The 24,611-nt window shown below is 49.0% G+C and overlaps 1 protein-coding gene across 15 annotated transcripts in view; it reads left to right on the top strand.

Annotated features, from left to right (window-relative positions):
• The window catches only part of BCL11A (BCL11 transcription factor A), a 100,935-nt gene that overhangs the window by 21,692 nt on the left and 54,632 nt on the right, over nucleotides 1–24,611 (top strand). The window contains exon 1 of one of the 15 annotated variants that reach the window (XM_059659752.1): nucleotides 16,670–16,863. The exons of 13 other annotated variants lie outside the window; for them this stretch is intronic. The gene's annotated coding sequence lies outside the window, so the exon portion shown is untranslated. Of the gene's footprint in view, nucleotides 1–16,669; nucleotides 16,982–24,611 lie in introns of those variants that run through there. One more of the 15 variants, XM_059659751.1, reaches the window with a different exon arrangement.

The raw sequence follows: 24,611 nt of genomic DNA on the forward strand, positions 1-24,611 counted from the left end.
TTGTTTTAATCCAAACCAGTTCATGCTTTAAATGTACCTTTAAAAAATTGCACTGTTTTTTCAAAGTATTTAAAAGGAGTGGAGGGGTAGAAGGCATATAAGTGAATCCATCTCACTGTGGCAAACTGTTTTTCAAGTAAAGTCATAATAATGAACAACACATGATCTGAAATTTGATCAGCAAACATATACTTATGCCAAGGAATTTTCTTTCTTTTTCTTTCCTTCTTCTTCTTCTTCTTCTTCTTTTTTTTTTTTTTTTTGCCATTCACATACCAAGGTTCTGTAAATCAGTAAACCAGGCCGTCACTGTTGTAAGGGGGAGACTAAATTGTAATGCACAGAATGACACAGCTAAGCTGTCTTTTGGAAGAAACATTAACATCACCACCACTAACAACAACAAAAAACCTTTTTTTTCAAAACTGGAAATGACAGAATAGTTTTAAAAGGGGAACCCACCACCACCACCCCACCTCTGATGCTCAAAACTTCCAACTATTAATAGACCACCAGTGAGATAGACTGTCTTTGTGCCTTGAAATGCAAAGTGAGGGAAATAATTAGCTGAGGAACAAAATTCTCAAAATTTGAAGAACTTCTGTGATTACTGGGGGTACAGTGAAAAGAAAATGCAAATTTCTTCCTGATCTTAATTAGATTCAATTGTGCTGTGGGTGTGTTGGATTTCGGGGGAGTGGAGGAGGCAGGGAGTGCTGGGGGTGATGTGAGGGGCTGGGTGATGTGGAGACAGGTTCGTGGGGGCCTGGCGGTGTGGCAAGAAGGTGGCTTCCAGCGCTGGTACAGTAAGCTAAGCGGTGCTGATGTGCCCGAACCCTGAGCCTTAATTTGGCTGGGCTCATTTCCCTCAGGGTCGAGGGATTTAACTGTTCTTTCAGGGGAGGGATGATCCCAGCCGCCTTAGGAAGGGGAAGCAGCCTGTGGGTAACTTTTCCCTGCCACATGTCAACACTGTGAGACGTTGCGGGCTCTTCCTGTGCACTGTGGCTGTCAATCAGCTTCTCGAGGTGGTGTCTGCACGGAGCCCCCAACACCTAGGGCACCACCACCTCTGACCCCCCACAAACATGCTCTTCAGAGTTCAATGATGGTGGTTGGCCAGAGTCCTGCCAAAGTATGTATATAGCAAGTTTCACTGGCTGGATTTCCCCTTGCGTGAAATCATAAAAGCCCTGGCCAAGGGCCTTATGAGTCTATTTTTGTTTCATTAATATTATTTATTATGTATTTTATTAATATTTTTAGGAGGGACTGTGCTCTCATTTGACCATTTGTAGTAATAATTAATACATTCCGTGCTGGTTGTAAAAAGTGTACTCGCATTTAATTGCAAGTCAGGATAAATAAATGGATATGATTTAAAACAAAACTCACTTAAAATATTCTTGCAGGGAGCGAAAGAGGGGCCAGTCCTTGCATTGAATTTCTTTTCTGGGGGAGTGTCTGTGGTGTGAGGGTCGGAAGGATGGTGGTGGTGCGGGGGCGGGGGGGGGTTCGTGTCTGTGTCTGAGGGATGTGGGGGCCCAGAGGAGGAGGAGGGAAAACTGAGCAGGAGGAGGGGCAGCCAGGAGCTCAGCTCTTTTCTTTAATTTCTGAGGTTGGGGGGGGGGGTGGCTTAAGCAGAGTGGTCAAGTCCATCTGCTCCGGAGAAGGTGGTAAAGAAAAGAGGTTAGTGGCAAGAGAGAAGGAGCACAAAGAGAAAATTGTACATTGGGAGCGTTGCTCTCCCGGCCGTGGTGTAGCCAGACTGGTTTAGCAGACAGAATGATAGATTGTTTTGTCAAGGGTCCCAGGGTGTGCCCTGAACTTGAAGCACTTTGTTTATCTTGAATAGAAAGGGAAAAGCACAGACATAATCGATGTCTAGTGTTTAGGAGCTAGAAAGAGGTAGGAGAACAGAGAAGAGTCGGGGAGGTGGGGGAGGTGCAGGCCCTTGGTTGTGGCTGTCCATTAACAGATGAACTTGGCCGAGGGCCAAGCTTTAGATGAGAGCGTGTCAGGGCCCCAGTGCAGCCAAGCCTTTTCAGTGGTGTTTTTTCTTTCTTTTCTTTCTTTCTTTCTTTTTTTTTTTTAAATACCTGCTGACTGTACATCAAATGCTCCCAGGTCTTTGGCTAAAGGCAAGAAGAAAAAAAAAAGACTCACAGCTCAATCTCCCCCCCCCCCGCCCCCCAACCAGTTGAGGCCAGTCTTTTGGCGACACACACAGGTTCTATCATCTTTCCTGGCTTGCCAACTGGGGGGGAGGGAGGGGAGTTGTGATAACGCCAGTAACCTGAGGGCCCAGGATCGGAAGGGTTTGGTGTATGCACACCGTTTGGCGGAGTAGAAGTGTGCGAAGCCGGGTGGGGCTTGGTGGATGGGCCTGCGCGTGCACGTAGGAACTCAGTGGAAACTATTTTTTTTTTTTTTTTGGTTGAAGTTAAACTCCTTGTTGGAAAGGACCTGTAAACTAATCCGTTGGTGGCTGAGAAAGATAATACACAAGCAGGGCCCAGGAAGGCCAGGAGTGGGGAAAAGTGCTCTTGTTGGAAGCACAGCACTTCCTGTGCAGGGCTGGTGGCAAACCCATGTGTCTAGGCTTGTTTTGTTCTCGATCATCATATCTCCCTTGGCCCTGTTTCTGTGTTTTCTAGTTTATTGTGACATCATGCATTCACTTAGGAGGGTTGGCAAGCAAGAGCCATCAGCCAGGAACTTCCTGACATTTTTAGCTCTTTCAATGTGCAGTCCTTGCCCTCCTGCCACAAGTGGCGAGGTAATTGAATTTCCCTGTTTCTCATGGCGGGGGCATGTTCCGGGTCCCACCAGAGGGGCTGCTGGGGCCACAGCCGGGTTCATAGAGTTCCACCTGGGGACACAGGGCCTCCAAGTGGTTTGGGGGCCTGTTTGAAGGGCAGTTCACACAATGAAATCTGTTTTTCCCCACCGTAGACTTGAAAAGGCACCAATGTGACCATCCAAATAAAATATGAAAAAACTCATGTTTACTTCCCCAGGTTGAAGCCTCACAAGGCAGGTGAGTTTTTCTCCCTTCTTATCTAATAGCTGATGGACACTGGGAAAATTTGGAGGCCTGTGGGCTCATCCCACAAGTCTCCCAAAAAAACTCAGCCAAGCCCTTTGGGGCCGTCTTCTCTCCCACCGAGGGGTCTTTGTAACCTGCGTGGTAAGGAAAGGGGCGGGGTGATAGGCTCTTAAACATATGTTTATCTCCTTTTTTGTCCTCTTCAGCCTCAGTGAGTACAGTGAAATAAAATGGCGAAGAAGTGGTGCTATTTCTAGTTGTGTGAGCTTGGGCAGATTTCTTCATCTCTCTGAGCTTCGGTTTCCTCATCTGTATCTTGGGGGGAGTCATAGGACCCACCTCGTGGACGTTGGGAGCATTCTATGAGAACACTTGCCTGGCATGTGGTAAGCACTAGAGAAAAGCTAGTTACCACTATGATTATGACTCATGGCTGGGAACTTCTTTCTCCTGTCAGACCCGGGGTCCCCAGAGTTCCTCCCTGTGTCGGGGTGAGCAGGCTGGATGAGAGGAGAGCAGGGCAGGGAGGGTGCTAAAGCCCTCAGAGCCTCTTTCTGCCTTGGGTGGGCTCTTGTGGGAGCCTCTGGGGAGGGTCCTGGGTAGAGATGGTTCAGGAGCCAGATCTGGTGAGGTGAGGTGACTGGGGGCTTCTCTCCATTGGCAGCCCCCTCAATGCTGGGCCTCTGTTCTTAGAGACATCCGAGCGTGTGCCCGGGCGCGTGATGGCCACCCGGGGCGTGTGCCCGGGCGCGTGACGGTCACCCGGAGCGTGTGCCCGGGCGCGTGACGGTCACCCGGAGCGTGTGCCCGGGCGCTTGACGGTCACCCGGAGCGTGTGCCCGGGCGCTTGACGGTCATTTGGGGTGCAGATTCCTACTTTGCAACTGACTGGTTGGGAGAGTTTGGGCAAACCATTTAACCTCTGTGAAATGGAGGTGAACCAACGTATCTCCCTTATAGGGTGGATGCAAGGAGTAAATGAGAGATAGCACATAAATTACTTGCCACACAGGATGCATTCCAAGAGTTTTTATTGCCATACTATGTATCTGACCTGTTGTTACTCCATCACACAGCAAGCCCAGAAGGAAAGTCCTAATAGCTCCATTTGGTAGAGGAGGAAATTGGGGCTCACCAAGGGTTAAATCACTTCCCTGAGGGCTCACAGTTATTAAGGATTCAATTCTTGGGCTTCCAGTCATTACCCTCTGCCACCTCCTCAAAAGGTTTGCTGCTCTCTGCAGCGGGGCTGGGCACCAGTTGGGTGGGAATCCCTGGTGCTGGACGGTTGGCCTCCTGTGGGTTCTGTGGTCAAGTTCTGCAGTCTTCTGGGAAGGAGAGGAATGTTCCCATCCAGTCCCTGGGCGGCTGTCCTGGGCATACTGGGGGAGCCTTGGAGCTCTTGGAAAAGGGCTGCAATGTAAGGAATTCTGCTTTGCAAGTAGTCACTTCTCCATCTGTCCAGAGTGAGCCAGACATGGGGCCAGGGTCCTGTGAAGAAGAGGGAGGAGGTTTTACTACTTGTGTATGACTTGGTTAGGAGGTGGCAGTAGGCTGACCAGGAACTAAGCTAGGACTTTTCAGGGCTGGTGAAGTCTGACTTTCAGCAGTTCTGTCTGTTGTCTCTTTGGCCTTTAAAAGGTGGAGGGAGAGAATCAGCATTATACTGTGTGGGAGAGCATGTGTGAGTGTGTTTGTGTGAGTGTTTGTGTGTGTGTGTGTGTGAATGTGTGTGTGAGTGTGTATGTATGTATGTATGTGTATATGTGAGTGTGTGTGTGAATGTATATGTGTGAGTGTGTATGTATGTGTGTGTATATGTGAATGTGTGTGTGTGTGTGTGTGTGTGTGTGTGTGTGTGTGTGTGTAGGGGTGCTGGGGATGATGGGCGCTAGGGGGTAATAATCTGCTTCAAGGAGGTTTTCATTTCTGGCCACATCGGGGCTGTGGTAAGGCGAGTCTGGAAGGCATGCGAGGAGACTTGAGGGAATACTTGAATGGAAACTACAGTCAACAACTCCATCTGATCCACATGTTGGCTTTCCCTGAGGCAAGTTTTCAACTGCACGGTGGCCTCCTCCAGTCACTCCGCAGGCTGCTCTGACACCATTAATATTTGCTGAAGCAAGACCTGAGGTTCGTTGCAGAGGGATTACGTAATGTGTTCCAAAACCAAATGTCAGGGTTTTCCTTTTATTACCCATTCTTTCGATTGGCTGGGCCGCCATAGACCTCCATTTACATAATTTCAGTCAGTTGGTGGTTAAGAGGCACCTACTGTGTGCGGAGGCCGGTGGGGGAGCTGAAGAGTCGGCCTTAGCGCTGACAAGCGTCATCTGGGAGCTCTGCTCACATGGTAAGCCCTTCCCTTTGGACCCAGGGAGGTTGAACCCCAAGAGGTTGTCATTGACATGGACCCAGGCGATTGTCTGTGTTGGGGGTGGGGGTGGGGGTGGCTGCTGAGAATGCATGTGGGTAGCGAACTCCAAACCTTCCATTTCGGTTCTTACTCTGCCCTGGGACTGGCATCCTTGCTTCTCGGCCCTCCACCTCTTCCACTGGCTCTCCACCCCCTGGGCCAGGACTGCAGGAGATCCCTTGATCACCCAGAAGAGAAGTTCTGAGCTTTGTTTGCTCAGACTCCTAGACTGCAGAGCTGAAATGATAACAGGAATGCCATTGCTTTAGCCTCTTTTCCACCCTCCCTCCCTCCCTCCCCAGTTTTCTCTCCATTCTCTTGAAAATCAGGCCAGCTCTCTGATGGTGGCCTTTTGTTTCTTTTTCTGTTTTGGTTTTACCTTCCTCAAGGTAAGCACAAATTTAATGTCCCCAGAGGCAGGCCGGTGACCCTTCAGGCCAAGTGCCTGGATGTGGCAACGCGCTAATAAATATTGAATGGTGAGAGCAATGGAAATTTAACAAAGCCATAACTGAGGAGACCGCAGAGGGGCAGCGCACTGGGTAAGAGGCTGTTGGATGAGCTGGGTAGTATTTCTACTTCAACCTGATTGAAATGTCGACTAAAAATCAATGCTGTTGACTAGTGATAATTTACAGCGTTCCCAGTGCTAAGTAGTTCCCTGCTTAAGAATGCGTTGGCCGGGCAGAGATTAGTGCGGGGAGTTGTGTGTGTCACAATGAATCAGACGCATTATAGGTCAGCCCTTTATTTGTTTCATCATGACTTTTACACAGTTGTCATGTAATTTATGGCTGCTTTCACGTTGTCAAACATTTTCATTGCATCTTCTTCTCTAACACACTCCTGACACAGACCCGCTGTCTTGGAAGGCTTGGTATTATTTCATAATCCGAGAGGAGGCCTATAAACCATCAAATTACACTATCTTCTGGCTAATCTAAATACGCTGCCGATTAAAATCAGAGCTCATTTGTCCCTGATGCAAATTATTAAGTTCTAATTATAAATATCCATTCAATTACCCCATACATTTTTATTTTGTGGACCCTTTTGAGCACTGCTGTCTGCGGTGGGGGGAGACGCGTGGGGACAGTCTGCGGTAATTAATGTACACTTCCCGGATGGTAAAGGGTAAACATATGCTGCTTTGTTTGTCTTAGTTATTGATTGATTAGATGCATAGAGACTTTGGCATCGGCACAATCCGAAGTTGAAATCCTTTTAAAAATGAAAACTATTTAAAAAATCTGCCGGGGAGGAAAAAGCAAAATATAGCCAACCCGAGAGCTTTCTGCTAGAACACATCGTCCTAAAATGTAGGATTTTCACCCGATTCTGAATTTGATTCCTCCTAGATTTTGCAGAAGTTAAGGGTGAGAGAAACCATACCTGTTTTGTACCTAGAATGTGAAGTCAAAGAGAGAGAACTCATGGACATGGGCAACAGTGTGGTGATAGTGGGGGAGGGGGGAGATGGAAGAGGGCATAGAAGAAATAAATGATGATGAAAAAAGTAAAATAAAGAAAAAGGAACAGAAACAAAAGGGAATATGAAGTCATTGTTACAGAAAAAAACCCCATAATGTTTAGTAAAAACAACGTCCTTATTACCAATCCTGCTACCATTCCCTACTAGGAAATAACAGTGTCTGCCTGTACTAGGAAGACAGTCTGAGACATGATGATGAACTATTTTTGGTTATCAAACTATAAAGTAAAAAAAATAAAAATAAAAAGAGCTATAAAATAAAAATTCGTAAAGTCCCTATAACTAGACATTTACTCTCCCACGAAGGCAGGGGAAAATTACAAGAACTGGTTTTGGGGAGAGAATTGAAGTCTTGTATGATTTTTCTAGACCCAAACTTTGACTTGAATGATTGAGGAAAGACACTGGTCTGGAAAGCAGGTTCTGACCCTGAGCTGTGAGACCTTGGGTGTCCTTAGCCTCTTGGCATTTTAGTTTCCTCATCTATAACATGGATTGCTGGGGTTGGGTGGACCTCTAAGCTCCCGTCCTGTTCTAGCATTCTCTGAAAGCTCGGGCAGGCAGGTTCCCTGCTCTTTTTGGAATCGAGTTGCTGAATGGGGCTCACCTGCAAAGAGGGCAGAATACTTCTTGGTTTTTCCCAAAGATGGAAGCCATGGTGTTTATTAAGGCTTGGGCTCATGCTCCCTTGGCAGGAAGCTGAAGAACAACTTTCAAATTGCTGGAAGCAAAACCAAGAACGGTGTAATGGACAGTAACAATGCCCAGGCGTTTCCAGCCGAGATTTACCCACCTTTTAATTGTTGCAAACTGGTGGGATTTTTTTTTTTTTATAAACTCTAAGGAGTATAATGGGTATTTTCTCCAAGCTTGCTTTTTTGGGCAACTCTAGCTATGTCAAAATAGAAATATGTTTGACAAAGAAACCAGTTGAATTCAAACAACCAGGTATTTTAAATTCAATTAGCTGACTGAATTCAGTGATATTTTCCTTTTTCCTCCCCCGAAAGCTGTTTTCTTGGTATGGACATAGCCTACATATGCTGAGTTCTTGGAGTTACAAATTCTTGCTTGTTAAAAGCATCGGATGCAACATGTTTAGAAGAACTCTCCCTCTGTTAGTGTTGAAGACAGCATAAATTGAGGGAAAATGCTCTTTTTTTTTTTTTATTCATCATGTAGGTAAAAGCATATGGCCTGTTCTGGGACATGTGATTTTTGCAGTCTTTTCTAAATTTGGTGTTTTCCATTGACTTTTAGCATGGATGTTTCTGTTTTCCACACGGTCCAGCAGATACCATTTATTTGTGGCATTCAGTTACATAGAAAACTATGTTTGCAGAAGCACGCTGAAAAAACAACAAAGTTATTCTTTGATAATGGTTATTTAAAACTTTCTTCTGTTATCCCATGTGCTGAGACGAGGGGGAAATGAGCCAGTTGTAAAATATTTGTTCTATATTATAGGACAGAGGCACTCAAGATCTATAGCGTCAAAAAAAAAAGTAATTTATTTAAATGACTGCCTCTTTAATTTGTAGTGTTTTTGTTTGTTGTTTTTGTTTGTTTGTTTTTATTAGGAGTGCTCTACTAGGGCATTGATAATCACCTATTTCAGATTTTGCATGCTGTTTTGTTCTGTTAAAAACAAACACACAAACAAAAAAAAAGTTTAGAGAAAACAAGAAGACAGGGAAAATAAGAAGTTTAGTCCTAACGCAAAGCAAAGGAAGGGTACAGACAGAGTGAGTGAATGGCAGCCACCTAGAGGCACTGCTTTCCCCGTCGGTTATTACCAGAAGAGAAAGCACGATCATATTCATGCCAAAGAGACAGGTGACCAAATATGTATTCAGATCTGAAGTTTAAGATGTCATAGTCCGATAGCCCCTCTTCTCCCCCCACCGCCCCTCATTGTATTGTGCAAATGTATCGGCTGTTGTATTGTTAATGTATGATAGGATGCTGCCTCTAGGACAGTCTGGGCTCACTAATGGGGTCAGCTGTGTCACAGTGTGATATATGGATTATGTTTACTATGGCATATTTTGTTTGCGAGCTGGGCTGGGAGGTGGGAGCAGATGATAAATGAAGATACCCTACAGTTTTCACAGTAGTTCCTGTGGTCCCGAGCCTCCCAAACAATCAAACACCACTGATAATGGAGAGGTATTTATGGGGACTTAATTGATTTCAAAGTTTTAGATCTCTGGCTGAAGTTTAAGATGTGATAGTCCAGTACATTAATGTCTTTACTTAAAACTCCTATTTGACTTAAGTAAATTATTTAGGGTTTGCTGCTGAAACCACAGTAAATTCACGACCCTTCGGGCCAGTGAAATAGCTTTCCAGTGGCTTTCCGTGCCTTGACGATTCGTGTGGTTGGGCTCCCGTGTGTTTGTATGATTTCCAAATTTATGTCTCCAGTTTCACTGGCAATAAATGATTTTTCTCATTGGAATCCTGTGGGGTACACCTGTAAAAAAACTGAGGTCTTTTGAAAAAAATTCCCCTATGCAGCAACGCTATCGTCATAAGGTATAGCATATATTTATGTACACATACATACATTTATGCACACATACATGTATCATATATAGTGTGAGTGTATATCTAGTGATATAATGCATTCTATCTCTATATAATGTGCATAGATAGGAAGGTCTTCAGTTTACCATGATTCCATTTTCAGTATAGAAGTTTAAAAATCTCTCATGCGAATACCTCCTCTCATCATGCTGTCTGTCTCTGAGGGTCTGTTTTTCACATAGCCCTGGACTGAGGGGGCAGTGTTTCAAATTTAGGGACAACGATCCAAGGGCAAAACCATGGATGCAGCCTGTACCTTTGCCTTCACTGTCTAGAGAAGCTGGTGTTGATCTCTCTTGGGGGATCCTTTTTGCCTTGTCGTCCCCTTCCTCACAGTTCTGACAGGAGGATGTTCCCGTGATCCGCCTCTGCATCTGGTTAAACGGACTTCCGCAATCTTACTTCTTACTTAGTTTATATCCTGAAAGATATTAAGTCCAACAAGCTTTTACCCACCGAGTCTACAGAGAAAACGGCCAGGCAATTTTTGTTTCCATCTCTGAGTCTCTCTGGAGCACTAGCTCCAGAGGCTGATCAATAGGTTTTATTGTAGACCTCACTGTCTCTAAAAGCACCGTGACCTTATCCTGGCTGAAAATAGCATTTGCTCCTGCCTGCAAAACCTTGACCTGTGAAACCCCATTTGGAACATAACTGACATATCTAGTCAGCTGTATATCCAAGACATGCTCTGTGAATGAATTCTGAGCAGCGCTGGTCCGGAGAACACTTTCTTCGAAGAAAAATAAATACCAGTTCTGAACACTGGGAGTGCACCTGCTTGCTGATGGGTGATGGGACAGGTGGTGGGGAGTGAGGGAGACTCCGGGGCTAGGGGGACTTTGAGAGGAGTGAGGACTCTCACAGAGGACTCCGGAGGGTGCATGCGACCCCACATAGGACAAGGGATACAAGGGGAGGAATTGGGCTGAAGTGCAAGGTGGCTTTAAACAAACTGTGATCTTGTTGAGAGAGTGAGTCTTTGAATCCTTTCCTTGGCCTCAGTCTTGAACCTGGGTGGAAGGGATCCACCAAAGCATGAACTAGACCAGTGGTCCTCAAACTTTTTAAACAGGGGGCCAGTTCACTGTCCCTCAGACTGTTGGAGGGCCGGACTATAGTTTAAAAAAACTATGAACAAATTCCTATGCACACTGCACATATCTTACTTTGAAGTAAAAAAAAAACAAAACAGGAACAAATACAATATTTGTATTTGCATGTGGCCTGCGGGCCGTAGTTTGAGGACCCCTGACCTAGACGGACAGAAGTCTTTCTAAGTCTAAAGTAACTCCTCTATTTAATGATAAGAAATTATTGTCCCTGCATTTTTTTTTGGTGTGATAATGGTTTTGTGGTTAAAGAAAAAAGTATTTCTTCATCTTTTAAAAATACACGCTGAAGTATTTACTGATGAAATGATAGGATGTCTAGAATTGGTGTGAGTAATCTAGTGGGCAGGGCTGGCAGTGGGATTCTAGATAGAACAAGATTGGCGTGAGAGGCTAGAGGAGGAAGCTGGGTGGCTCCTGCTTGGGGGTTGATTGACACCAGTCTCTACTTTAGTATAGGTGAGATTGTCCCGGAAATAAAGGCGCTATCTGACTGCTAAGGAGCAGAATGTTCTTGTTCGGTGGGTGTTATTTCTTCCCACAGGGTTTGGCTCAGAGATAGTGAGGGGGCAGCTGTACCTGGGACGAAAGTACCTGTGAACTCAGGTCTCGTATCTGGAAAGGTCACTGTTAAAGGGTCATAAATTGTCTGCGCTGTGCTCCCTCCTGGAAGAAAAGAGATCCCTTGGCCTTTTCAAATGCATGAACAAGAGGTGCAGTGGAGTTGAGTGAGTTTCAGCACCTGTGCCTCTTCGGCAAGTGGATGTCGGGAAGGAGCAGGGGGCGGTGCCCACTTACCTGGTAGTGTGAGGAAGACAAGCCTCGGGGCCTTCCGGTGGCCATTGGAGCCCTGAATGTTGGAGAAAGGTGGTTCGCCTGAGAGGGGGCTGACTGCATACTGAGGAGGAAGGGGACCAAAACACAGTCAAGGGAGGGCTGGCTCCGCCCCCGAAGGTGAGAGGGAGCAGAGCAGGATTGCACGGCTGTGCAGGGGCATTTCGGCGCCCCTTGGCAAAAGCCAGGACTGTCTCTGAGTAGCTTGAAAGCAGGGTCATCCAGTGGGGGTCTTAGTGCAGCCAGCACGTGGGTGCCCGGTGGGCCCTCTTCAGCCGGATCTGCAGCCTCACCAGCCTTCCCAGGCATCAGTGCCTCTGGTTCTACAAAATGCCCGCTCAGGCCGGTTCATGTAGAGGCTATTATTAGCAGGTGTCACTCAGTTATCTGAGAGTGGCGCTTTCGGCTGCCATCGAAGTGCATGACACTTGGGTTTACAGCAGATTAAATTAAATTTTAGGCTGGTTTGGCTTCACTGGCAGTACACAATAGGAGCAGCTGCTGTAGAAGTGTAACCTGGCACCCTCAAGGATAGTGTGTGTGTGTGTGTGTGTGTGTGTGTGCGCGCGCGCGCATGTGCACCTCGGGGAGTCCTGAGCATGCAGGTGACTCTTGGGCGATTCGGGACCCGCCAGGCCACTGTTGTGGGAATGGGAAAAGTGCCGTTGTCTGAGTCCGACTGCGGGGCTACACCTCCTTTTTCTCTTCTCCGCACTTCATCCCTTCCCCAAATGTGTGTGTTCAGACAGTTTCTTCAACTTGGTTTCACTGTGCGTGGTTGACAGAGGGAGTGTGCAGAGCTGGAATACTCTTTACTGTTTGCGCATCCGTGCCAGCGCTTTTCTGCAAAGGGGCTAAGCTTGCCTGGCGGCACCAATGGGCACCCAACAGAAGGAGGGCGCGGACGCTTTGGGCCTCGTGGCGACGTCATCAAGTTGATCGGACCGGTATTGCAGGCAGAACGTCTGGCTGCCCCTCCGTCCTGCTTTATATCACAGACTCCTGTGGGCCCAGCAGGCAGGCCCTCGTGGCGATGGGGTGAGGTCTGCTCTTTAGATGCAGATAACTTTACTCTCCTCGGCCCGTGGTGCTTGGTGTGGTTGCGCCTGTGAATAGGACTGTTGAGTCAGAGCAGGGCAGTGCACATCAGCATCATTTACTTAAAACTCTTCAGCATACTCTGTGGGGATAATTCCTCCTGCTTATAAACGGAATGCAGAGGTGCACGTTATTCCACCAAAGGGCGATGCTTTTTACTTTTTAAATGTAGATTCAAAAACCTTGTGGCACTTGATTTCAGTTCCTTAGACTCCAGAGTTTATACTCACCGATTAGTAATACATTATGCAAATAATTCAGTTTACATATCCAAATACTGTTTTGCATCATTCACACCTCATGTCTTGAAAAAAAAGTGAAATGTTTCCTCAAAATAAACAAAACCTGCAGAAGAGTTTTTGTAAGGGTGAAAATTAACGAGGCACCCGTTTGCCAGGGAACTTTTGAGGAAAAAATTGAATACTCCTGCATAATTTTGCAAGGACTTTAAAAAAAAAAATTCGTTTTGCTTCTATCCATAGGACATGCCATTCAAGGTATGTCATGTTATCTGCTATCTTTGGCTTTCTGAATTTTTGGTAAAAAAGAAACCATAACACTACATCAGGGACACATTTGTGCATCTATACCTACAGCCATACATGAACATTTAAGCTGAGTTATTTGAAGGAGGTACAATAATTGCTTATCAGTGACATGAATTTTCTGCCAGAGAGAGAGGGAGAGAGAGTAGAACAAGCAGATGCAAACTTTTAATACTCCATGTCCAGAGAGAGTTAACTAAGCATAGCCATGAATACTTACATTATAGATTGGCAAATGGGAGTGCCCTGTGAAAAATGTCTCTTTGCTTTCAGTGAGTTTTTTATTGTCATTGGAGTAATTCAGGAGAATGCAGGATGTAACCTGGAGCCCTTGTCTGAATAAGCACGTCCCCATGCCCCCGTGAATGTCTGAACCAGTGGCTTTGACTTGACGTGTCAGGACAGAATTGGCCTCAGCAGCGTGCCCCCAGTCCACTGGTTCCAGCCTCCCTCTCTGCAGTGGCTGACTTGCTGCTGTTGGAAGGCGTGCCGGATAGCAGGAGGGACTTCCCTCGGGAAGAAGGAAGGACAGAAGGGAGGGAAGAAAGCTAGTGGGGAACCTTGTTTTTCCCTCTGCGGCGTGAGTGCTGTCATCTTTCTCCTAGGACGCTCGACACCCATCTCCCCTAACAGGTTATAGACACATTGTTGGCACTGCCTAAAGTCAGCGTTCCAACATGTTCTTAATCTTTAACTTCCACGTCGTTAAAAGCCTGATGTACTGACTCTGAGCTGCCTGGAGATGGTTCGGGGCACTGCACCTGACAGGTGTAATGTTTGGTGTTTTATGTCTCTCACTCTGGAGGTTAGAGAATCAAAGAGGCCGCAAAGTGCCTCGGAGATATTGATCCCCACAATCCGGCCACGCACAGTACCTAGGCTCCCTTTCCTGCCCCACTTTCACACAGTCATTCATTCATTCATTCATTCACTCACTCACTCACTTGTTCATTTATTTATTGGTAGTCTACATTTGAAAAGGGGCCCTTGGCGTACGTGGGAGACAGCAAGCTTCTTGGCTTGGCACAACCTGTCAGGACTGAGGAATCCCCCTTCTCTTCATTTTCTTTCATGGGCTGAGAGGTGTATACCAGAGCTCTTGGAAGGAATGGGCCCTCCTTTGGCGGTGGATTTTAGGGAGGCAGGTTGGGTGCAGCCTGTGGCTCTGGGTCTCAAGTTAAATGGCAACATGTCAGTAGTAAGCAGCCCCATGAACTCCCACCGTGAATGACCGCGCCTGCACCTGAGCCCATCACACAGCGGCCTGCTGATGGGGTGCGCCCAGCGTTTCCCGAGCCTCGATAGTAATCCCTGGGTCCTCGGGAAGCCCCGCGGCACCCCCTCTTACAGTCTGGTTCTGGATGGACTGTCAAGGGAACTCTGTAACGATAAGGAGGCTCCTGAAATTTCCTCAACACACTGGTGGGCCTCCCCAACCCCCCCATCCCCCTACCCCCCATAAGTGGCAACTCTCAGGTTGGCCTCGATGTTTCTGGCCTTGTCCAGCCACCTCTGCGCATGTGAGAAACGGACATTCTCGTGTGTGATGCCCTCCCACGGGCGATTTCTGGCTGGGCCCTGCCTCTCACTCTCCACTCGAGTAAGTATATTGAAATGCAGGTGAGTGGGAGCGTCATTTTGCAGGCACCATCTCGAGGCTGCTCTAACACAGACACTTAAAGAGGAAGTTTTATTAGCACTAAGTAGTAACAAGATTCTCTAGACTGCCATGTCCCTGAGGCCACTCCCTAGGCAGGGACAGACATGGCCCAAAGCCCGGCCCCCGCACTCTCACCCTGTAAAGCCGTAGCAACTGTACAGCCGCTCCTTGCCCCGCAGGACCGAGGGGCGGCTCCCTGGGCCTCTGCCGAGTAACTTGTACTACTCCCAGTGCTTTCATCACGACGGCTGGGTTACTGTTCAGAACTGGAGCTTTGCTGATATAGATTCAAATCTCTCTGGGCAGTGCTAACCTGGGGACCCTGTGGCAGAACCCAAGCAGCAGAACACCCAACCACACGGCCATTGCAGAGGGGGGGCGGGTGTGTTGCCTCGCCTGTTCATCGCACCTCCTCCCTTGCCTCTGTCCTCTGCCCCGGTTCCTGCTAGGGCTCCCACAGTGTGGCAGCTCTGATGTTGCCCTGTGTGCGCTTGGCGTCCTTATCCAGATCATTGGACACATGGGGTTGATGGAGTTGGGGTGGTCATGGAACCCATACCCTCTCGGGGGCAGACAGTTCTTGAGAACTGGCCAGCCCAACCTCTTCTCCACCACACGGGTTCTGGTTTTAAAGACCTCTCTCGATGGGAGGGAATCCTTTCGTCTGCCTTCAATCCCTCTGCTTCAGTCTTTACCCATTTCCTCTTCATTCCAGAAAAGACAGATTGTCCTGTCACCAGCTGTGGGCTAAAACCCCTCACATTTTAGAATTCTTTTCTTTACTCCCTTTAATAATTTCAACTTCCTGAACTTGAATTCATAAATCAGTGATCCCTCAATTCATTTATGATCTTTGTACCTCTCTTTAGAACTTCCTGGCTTCCCAGATCTTTTACTCGAACACTGGTCTAATGACTGCAGACACCTTCGTGCTGTCCACGTTCCTTACTCCTAGACCTGTGCTCAGGTATCTTGCTTGCTTTTTAAAAACCAGTGCTTCACTGATGACTCATGCCCAGCTTGATGCCCGTTGGGGTTCCTCGGTCTGTCAGCCATCGTTGGGTGCAGTTAACGTTCTGTCCCAACCGTATTGTTGCCACATCTCAGACCGCCCTCTCTTGTCCTTGTTCATCTTGAACTTAGTTCTCCATTCCTGCCTCGGGTTTTCCCGACCACCTCTCTGCTTCCCCAGGTGATGGAGAGTTGGGATCCCATCCCAGAAGGTGCCTCCGCCCTCTTGGCTCCTCTCCCAGTGATGGCTTCCTGGAGGCTGAGAAATACCATGAGTGGCCTTTCTGGCCCCACTCACTGCTGGGGAGAGAGCTGTTCCTAACTTCCCACTGACATCTGGACAACATAGGTTTTGGAGGAGCAGAGCCCAGGTTCCCCGAGAGCCAGCAGAGCCAAGTCTTTTTTGAGTTTCCCGCACAACCTGTGTTATAATAATAGGAGCTGGTCATTGTGCTTAATAGTAAAACAAAACCAAATGCACAGATAAGCACATCTTCTCCGGGTGCCGGGGTGAGGAGAGGTGATGGCGAGTGTGTAGGACGACAGGAAAAGCATTACAGACGTGGGAAAGCATTTCAGGGCACACAAACACGGCATGAGTAAGAGCAGGCTTAGAGCCACAAGGCCGGACTCCCAGTCCTGCCGCCCTCTTTCCTGCCCCGGTGCAATCAGGACGTAAACAAACTGGTGAGAAGAGGGGCCACCTGCTCTTCAGACTCCGGGGCATCTGTAGCCCAGAACCCCTGCATGGGTGTTGGCCCCGCGGAGCCCAGAGAACGTCCCCGATTGGCACTTTCTCAGCCTCACCAGCTCACTTCCTGTTCTGCCCTGCCCTGCCCGGAGGTGACTCGGTAATCCCCACAGTGTGACCTCACTGTGGGCGAAGCGGCCTGGGAACTTCTGCCTCCAGTCTCAAGTCCAGAGCAGAAATGGGGAAGCCTGGAAATTGGGGGATCAAGAGTCGCTTGGAAACCCCTGTGTGGGTGTCAGACCTGCATCTGCCTCTCTGTTCTCCTCGCCCCCGAAGCTCGGGCTGTGTTTCGAGGAAGAAAAGGTAGCTTGTTCCCAGGTACAGGCACTGAGTGCTTGTTTCTGTAGCCAGATCTCCAAGGCCCTTCCTCCTGGTCACCAAGAATGCTGAGTGGGGACCCGCAGCGGCTGGACTCCATCAGGTAGTGGCTCCAGCCCTGCTGCTCCCTTTGGCGGAAGCATCGCTCTGGGGTTAGTGAGAGCACATCAGTGGTCTTCACGCTGCCTCCTGGGTGTTGGTATTTTCTCCTCCCTGACTATAAGCTTTGGAGGGCAAGGATTTATGTTTTACTTTTTGTATTTTCATGCCCCAAATAACGCCGGTTCATAGATGCCATTTAATTTATACTTCGTTCAGGCTAATTGATTGAAAATTAAAAGGGTAGGCTTTGCTTTGGATTCCTTGGCTGGACAAGTGAATTCTCTCCCCCGGCTCCCTCTCCCCGTGGACAGGATGGGGAAGGGTTGGGGTTGGGCTGGGGGTGGCCTTCCCTCCCTGAGCACCTTTCCTGTTGGCCAAGTGAGCTCGGTGCTTTCAGCTTCTGCCTCTTCTCTCCGGGCAGTCGGTGTGGGGGAGGCTCCTCAGGCCTGGGCAGACGTTGGGAGGGCAGCTAGAGGATCCTCTAGGGGTGTGGGAACTGGGAGCAGCATCCTGCAATCAGCCCAGAACATTCCAGAAGGGAGTATGAGCTGCTTTCAGAAGGGACTTAGTACTGCTTTTCTTCCGGTGGCTCTAGCAGACGCTGGGGTGGGTTTAAGTAGTGATTCATTCTCTGTCTGGTGTATGCATATGTAAGCCCATCAATATTTGGAGGGGAATCCTCTTACCAGTGGAATTCACCGACTCTTGCAGTGCTACCCTTTCCGACATGTTGTGAACAGGGTCATCCAGACCAAGTAGATTTACTTGCAAAATTCTGATTTCTTTCATGAGAAAAAACCCCACCGATTTAATTCCATGTTTAGGTGACTGGTTCTCCCAAGTCCCAGGACTGTCCAGAAGAGGGTTGCCCACAGGACCAGGCTCAGCACTGCTGTTCCGTTAGTGCCCGGGGCCGCCCACACACCTTTTGGTTCATTTGTTGGCCATGCTCATTACTTCCTTACCTGCTCCCACCTATCCCCGCAGAGGTGGCCCAGCACACATGCATTCCCTTTGGAGAGCCGTGGGCAGCACTGCTGTGCTGACTGGCAGTTCTGGGAAGGGGGCGGGGGAGGGGGGAGGAGGAGGAAGGAGGAGTCTGGAAAGAAATGGCTGGTGTGGCCAGAGATTCCTGTGGATCCCCTCAGCCTCAGCCCAGGTCAGTCCACCGGCTTTCCCTCAGGCCAGCCTTCCTTCCTGATATCCTCCCCTCTCCTCCTCTCTTGTCTCTCCTCCCCTCCTTTTCCCGTATCCCCTCCTTCTTTGGGAATTTAGGACCTTGGAAAGCACTTCTCATCCTTGGAGGTGCCCTTTTGTGGAAGACAACATGACCTTGGCTTAGTGGGAAGATGGGCCACCTGCCCTTTGTCTGTATGCACACAGCACCCCAGCGTAGGTGCTGACTCAGATGTGCCCGGTTCTAGAGTAGGCTCTCACTCCTAATTTCTCAGATGCTGGCATGATGGGAGTATCTGGGTGGTGGAAACTTTCTGTCCTGGTCCAGGATGAGTCTGTTCTGTTGTGGGTGGGAGTGGGCAGCCAGCCCTTGGAGGGAAGGGGGATCTAGAAGAGAGAGAGAGAGCTGAACAGGGAAGATCCTGGCAGCACTGGAAGATATGCTCCAAAAAGAGAGAAGAAGTAGGAGTTCTTGCTAGAGGCTGACCCAGCACCCACCTCTGGTGAGGCACCCCAGCACCTGCTGCCACGGGCGGTTGGCTTTAGGGCATTGGCCAGTGGCTTCTGCTGCAGTGCAGCCTCAAGGGGCATGGGAGCAGCTTCTCTCTCATCTCCTGGCAGCGAATGCCCCGGGGAGTGGGCGGCTGGCGCAGTGACTTCATCTAGTGCCACTGCTAGGACCAAAGTCCTGGTCTCCTCTTTGTCCCATATCCCACCATCTTGGAGCAGTGTTGACCACATAGATTGGGGACTGGGGAATGAGAGGGGTGGGCCTCAAACCTAATCAGCACAGGGTGGCTCATTCTCCAGTGTAGGTATAGGTAAGACCATCCATATGCCCTTACTGTGGTCATCATCCTGCCAGGAGACAGTGGCTCAGATTGTCAAAGGCTCTGTACCATGGGTTATGGAGGGGGAGGGGACCCCTCACTATCCGGGAAACTCTCCCATGGGTGATTGTTCTGTGGGCTGTCTTCTCTGTCTGCCTCTCTCAGTGGGACCCAGAGGTGCCGGCGAGGGCAAACGGGACTTGTCTGCTGTGCCCTGGGCGTTTTGTCTTTGGGTGAGATTCATTTCTGAGATGCTAATGGGTAAAACTCCGTTCCCCTTGTGTCTTCCAAATGGATGCCATGTGGGTGTGCAACATGGTCAAGTCTATTTCTTCACTTTAGATGTGTCCTGCAGTAAAACCTGCCTGCTCTCCTCTCCCTCGTTGGAGGGGACTCCCTTGAGAAACTGAAAGAAAACAAACCATCTTCATCAGAGGTGATCCTCTCTAGGCTCGGGACAAATTTCAAGCAACCCAGGGCTGCCCTGATGCCTACATTATTGAAGCCTCTTAAGTTATTTGATAAGCAACATGAAGTTACTGGGGGCTTTTGTTTTCACAGGACCAAAGTATTAGAGCTGAGACGAGAGGCAGATGACACGTAACCTCATTGCTTTGTTCACATGTGCGTAGCGAGCACTTCCTCACTCTATGCCCAGCGCTGTGTTGGGCACTGGAGATGCAGAGATGAATAAGAGCAGGCTCGTTCTCGCTCGCACGTGAAACGGACTTTCTCATCTGGGAGATGGATTGATTGGTAGAGGAGGGCACGGGGGGGGGGGGGCGGGGGGGGCAAATCCTCTACCTGAGAGCCAGAAAACCTAAAATACACAGCCTAAAAGAGGGGAAGTGACGCGTGCCCAGGCCACCAGTCGACCTAGCAGAGCTCAGCCACAAACCCTAATAGGTTTTTCTGTCTCCCAGACCCATCTGTGCGTTTTCTAGCACAACAGGCAGCCAGCCACCATTAGCACCTCAACAGAGTTATAGGTGGGCCTCTAGGTGCCTTCTGAATCGCCCCCTCTAGAGCATCCGAGGTGAGCAGGCTTCCACTTGGGACAGCTCTCCAGGGAGGGTGAGTACAAAGCATTCTTTACTGCTTCCCTACTCACTTTCTTAGCCTTCCCAGTTGTTTGGAGAAAGTTGCAGGTCCAGGTCTGCACACATACTCATTTTTGAGCCATGGAGACACTGCATTTCCTGGGAAGTGCTACTCTTTCTGTGGCCACGTTAGCACCAAGAACTGAGCCATGTCCTTCCTTTTGCCTTTGAACTCTCATCCGGGTTACCAGAAGGCCAGCTTGGTGAGCTGAACGTAGCAGGTGAAGCTCCCACATGCTTATTTATTTGTTTGTTTGTTTGTTTTGAAAGAAAAAAAAATCCCACTTGTTTTACCATTCCTTTTCCTCTTGCCTTCATGGAGAAGAGGTTACAAAGCCTAAGAAGAGCCGATGGCACCACCACCACCACCCCCCACCCACCATTGTCTTCCGTGGGGAGCTTCTTCTATGCCTCCTGCATTTGCAACTTATTACATACAGCTTTTCTTTCTATGATTTGGAAAAACCGAGTGATGATTGTTTTCATGAAACGGTGCAGCATGTAAAGCAATGGTTGCCATTAATAGTGCAGTTATGTAGAGTGTGGCTCTTTAAGCCTTCACTTTCAAATCAGATTAGTGCTCTGTTCACTTAAAATAGCCCCAAAAAAGGAGAAGGAAAAAAAAAAAAAGAACTGTTGGAAATCAGAGGGAAATATTAGCATTATGAAACATGTTAACAAGTGGCCATTAGCACTTTATGTCTGCATGAATAGCATCTTTAAGTGTTTTATTGGTAACAGAATAGAGTGGAGTCACATAGAATGGCATTTCTTTTCAAATTGGCAAGTTCTTTTAATTCAGACTTCTCCTTGTTATTGCCTACTGGGGAGCATTTATTTCCTTGTCAAAATGTATGCCAGGGTGGGAGAAAGTACTTTAGCATTTCTGGCAGATCCTGGGCTCTCAGGTGTAAGCAATTGGTCCCTTCCCAAGGAACCCCCCCCCCGCACCCGCCCCCCACACACACACCTCTCCCACCAGGAGGAGGGAGAGTCTGAAAGCTTTCAGAGGAAGAGTAATGCCTGGAGGAAGCTGGTGTCGCAGGGCTTTGCCCCTGCCTAGTACTCCTGCACAGTGTTGGGTGAGTGTGCGCATCTCAGTTTGCCCGGACACGTGGCTGCAAGGGTACACGTGTGTGTACACCAAGGGGCAAGAGCTCTGAAGAGCTGCAGGTGAATGGCACCTCCCAGGCTCTTAGCTTCTTGCAGAGGCTCCTCTAAGCCTTAGGGGTAAAAACTCTAATTTGGGTCTGACCCGGCCATGTGGATTTCTGGGGGAAGAGGGTCCCAAGCAGAGTGAACAGAAAACGCACCATCTGTCTGGTTGCTGGCGGAGGAGTGATGGGCCTTGGGGTCAGGGTGCAAGTCGCTGGGAGGTGAGTAGGAGCTGAGGCCCACGGAGGGGAGAGCAGTACCTTGTAGGCCATCGTGCAGACTTTAGCTTTGCCTCTGGAGGAGTGGTGTTCGTGACATGGGTTTTGAGAAGGTCCCTTTGGCTCCTTTTAAAGACTTGAGTGTAGGAAGGCGAGGCAGAAGCAGTCAGAAGGCTGTTGCCCAAACCCAGGCAAGATGGTGGCAGTTTGCCTCAGGGTGGTGGGGCTATGGGAAGAGACTGGGTTTGGGACATATTTTGAAGGTAAAATCAACAGGATTTGCTGGCAGATTGGATGTGGGGTATGAGAGGAAGAGAGGCATTAGGGTGGATCCTTGGTTCCTACAAGGATGGCATTGCTGTATTCTGGGCTGGGGAAGGCACTGGGAGGTGCTCTACCCAAGCTTCAGGCTCCTCCTCTGCTTGGGGTCAAGGGTGGGTGCTAGGCTGCCCTGCTCAGGAAGGTTTGGGAGGGCAGGGGCATGGCCCTCAGATGGGGTGGTTGGTAGAGCTCTAGTAGACGGCTTGTAGCTGAGATGACATAAGTCCTACTCTAACTGTGGTTCTTTAGGGAAGGTGTTTTTCTGAATTGGTTTTATTCTGTTTCCTGCTCTGTTCTTCTTGAGATACCAAAGACACTGGAATACGTGCTTTGAGACTTGCACTTTTTTCCTGAGCTTGGCCTCTCAGAGCTTGGGTAACACCCCGGGGCTGCTGGTGGACATGGGCTCTAGAAATGGGCATGTAAGCTGCCTTTCCCTGGATAGCACCCTCTCCTGGTGCCTGCGGCTTCCCGGGAACCCACTGCCCTGCACCTCCAGAGAGTCCTTTTCTGCAGTGTCTGTGGCTCTGCCGTGCTCTGACTGGCCGGCCGGTCACTCCGGGGTTTGGAATTCCTTATGGAAATCCGTTAACCTCCTCTCCACGGTCCTCCTCCTCCCCCTTTCCCATTCCTGGAGAGAAGCTGGCTGGCAGATAGAGTGTTTTTCCTTGAAAGGAGTGTGGAGAGCCCTCTAATGGAAAAGTAAAATAATTCTTGGAATCCACATAGCACCCAAGCCAGCCAAAGCTGAGACCAAGTAAATTATTTGGGGTAATTTGCAAGGGCTGGAGTCAAACAAATTGCTTTCTTGCCCTAACCTCAGCTTGAATCTTCAGGTCAGAAACCTGGGATTTTAGGAGTCTGATGAGAAACAGGAGCCAGTTGCTTCTGTCTGAGCCCCCTTTGTGTTAAGAGGCCTTCTGTGGCATAGGGCTCACAGGTGAACATCTTTTGCCAGCAACAGGTTCCTCTCCATGGGGCGGGGGGTGAGAGGCTGCCCTGTGACAGGGACTTACTCAGTCATAGGAGCCAGCAGTCTCGATAAAGACCTTGAAACACAGCATCTAGAAGAAGAGTTTCACATCCCTCAAGTTAGGACTTAGTATTTTCCCCCCCCCCTCTCTGTAGTGCTGGCTTTGCCACACGTAGAACTACTTATTCTGGAACCAGAGGCGATTCAAAGGAGAGCCCCTAGAGCAGGCTAGGCTGTCCGCTCAGAGACCCAGCCTTGTTGTCCGAGAGACCCTCAGGAAATCTCAAGGCCTCCAGCCGCGGCCATGGCCCCCGATATGTCAGCGCCAGCCTCTTCCTGAGCCAGGCAGAGCTGGGTTCCTGGCGTCTTCATTCTCGTGGCAGCTCCCCTCCTCGGCCAGTTTGCCAAGGTGCCCGGCACCAGGACCCATCCTTCACCCACCGATCCCGTCCTTCCCTCCTGGAGGAAAAGACAGTCTTCAGAAAGGGAGGAGCCCAGCACCGTTCCACACTAGCTGTTCCATAACCTCACGCCACAGCTCTCAAAGAGTGTGTCGTGGGGGTGTTGTTCTCGCAGCAGCTGGCAAACGCCTTGTTTCTGTAAACGGCGGACGGACGGGGCGGGTGCCCAGGCTGCGGTGCTGGCCCCTTCCCCTCGGCAGGGAGAGGGGCCGGCGTGTCATTCTGTGTCCAAGGAGCTTTTCTGTGGCTCCTCTTTGACATCAGGCCTTCTCCGCCACATTCTGAAAACAGTGGCCGGGTTTGAGTTTCTTCCTATTTTTTATTTATGCCCATTTTTTTTTTGTAGTTGTCGGGGGAGGGGTGGACAGCCCTGGGGCAGTCCCAATTTTAGGTTGGCTCTTTGAGATGAATAAGTACTTAGCTGTTGCTCAACTACTTTTGTTTGTGACAGAAAGGGCAGTAAGCACCATGACATGAGAGAATTTCAGGTTTATTGTGACTTCTTTTTTGTGTTTGCATCTGTCCTGCTCACTTCGGGCCTTACAGGGCCTTACCCGTAACCCCATAGGAGCCAGCACCGAAGACCATATGATTTGAAAGCTTTAGAAATCTGCGTGTGTAATATGTCTTTTGTGAAAATTTTTTTGTTCTTTTGCTTTAGAAACTGTAATAATAATCCGCAGTAATTATCCCATAGTAGGCTGTCCTTTGTTACAGGGGCGCTGGATTCGTGTGAAAACGTGTCCTGTCTCTGGTTTCAAAAGCTTGATTGTGCCCCCTCCCCCGTTCTGTCTTGGGCTGTTTGGAGGGCAATTTCCACATTTCTGCCATATGTCTCAGAAGAGCTCGCGACTTAACGGCAGCAGACTTGGGACAGCGAGCTCAGTTCAGGTGGGGTAAGGGACAGGGACAGGGACTTACTCAGACAGCGAGCTGTTGCGACAGCTGCGCTTGGACACAGTGCTTCTCCGTGCTGCCCTCTTCTCCTGAGGCTCCAACACATCTGAAAACGCAGAGCACCTCACCGGGTTTTAACTGTCCCGGCTCAGACAGGAGCCGCTTCAAATCAGCCAGAGCACAGCAGCCTTTGTATGTTCGTACACATTTCCCTAGCTTTGAAAGAAAGGCAGTCCCTTTATTTCCCTTTTCCTTCCCTTCCCTTCCCTTCCCTTCCCTTCCCTTCCCTTCCCTTCCCTTCCCTTCCTCCTTCCCTTCCCCCCTTCCTCCTTCCTTTTCCTTCCTCCTTCTCCTTTCTCTCTCTCTCTCTCTCTCTCTCTCTCTCTCTCTCTCTCTCTCTCTCTCGTTTTGCATTCTGAGGCACTGGAGAGCATTTAATCCTTAGCCTCCTGTCTGTTGAGATATTATGTTTTTTTAATAGTGCTTGTTTATGACTAAGG

This window comes from Myotis daubentonii, chromosome 12, assembly GCF_963259705.1.
Source record: "Myotis daubentonii chromosome 12, mMyoDau2.1, whole genome shotgun sequence".
In the NCBI taxonomy this organism is placed as follows: Eukaryota; Metazoa; Chordata; class Mammalia; order Chiroptera; family Vespertilionidae; genus Myotis; species Myotis daubentonii.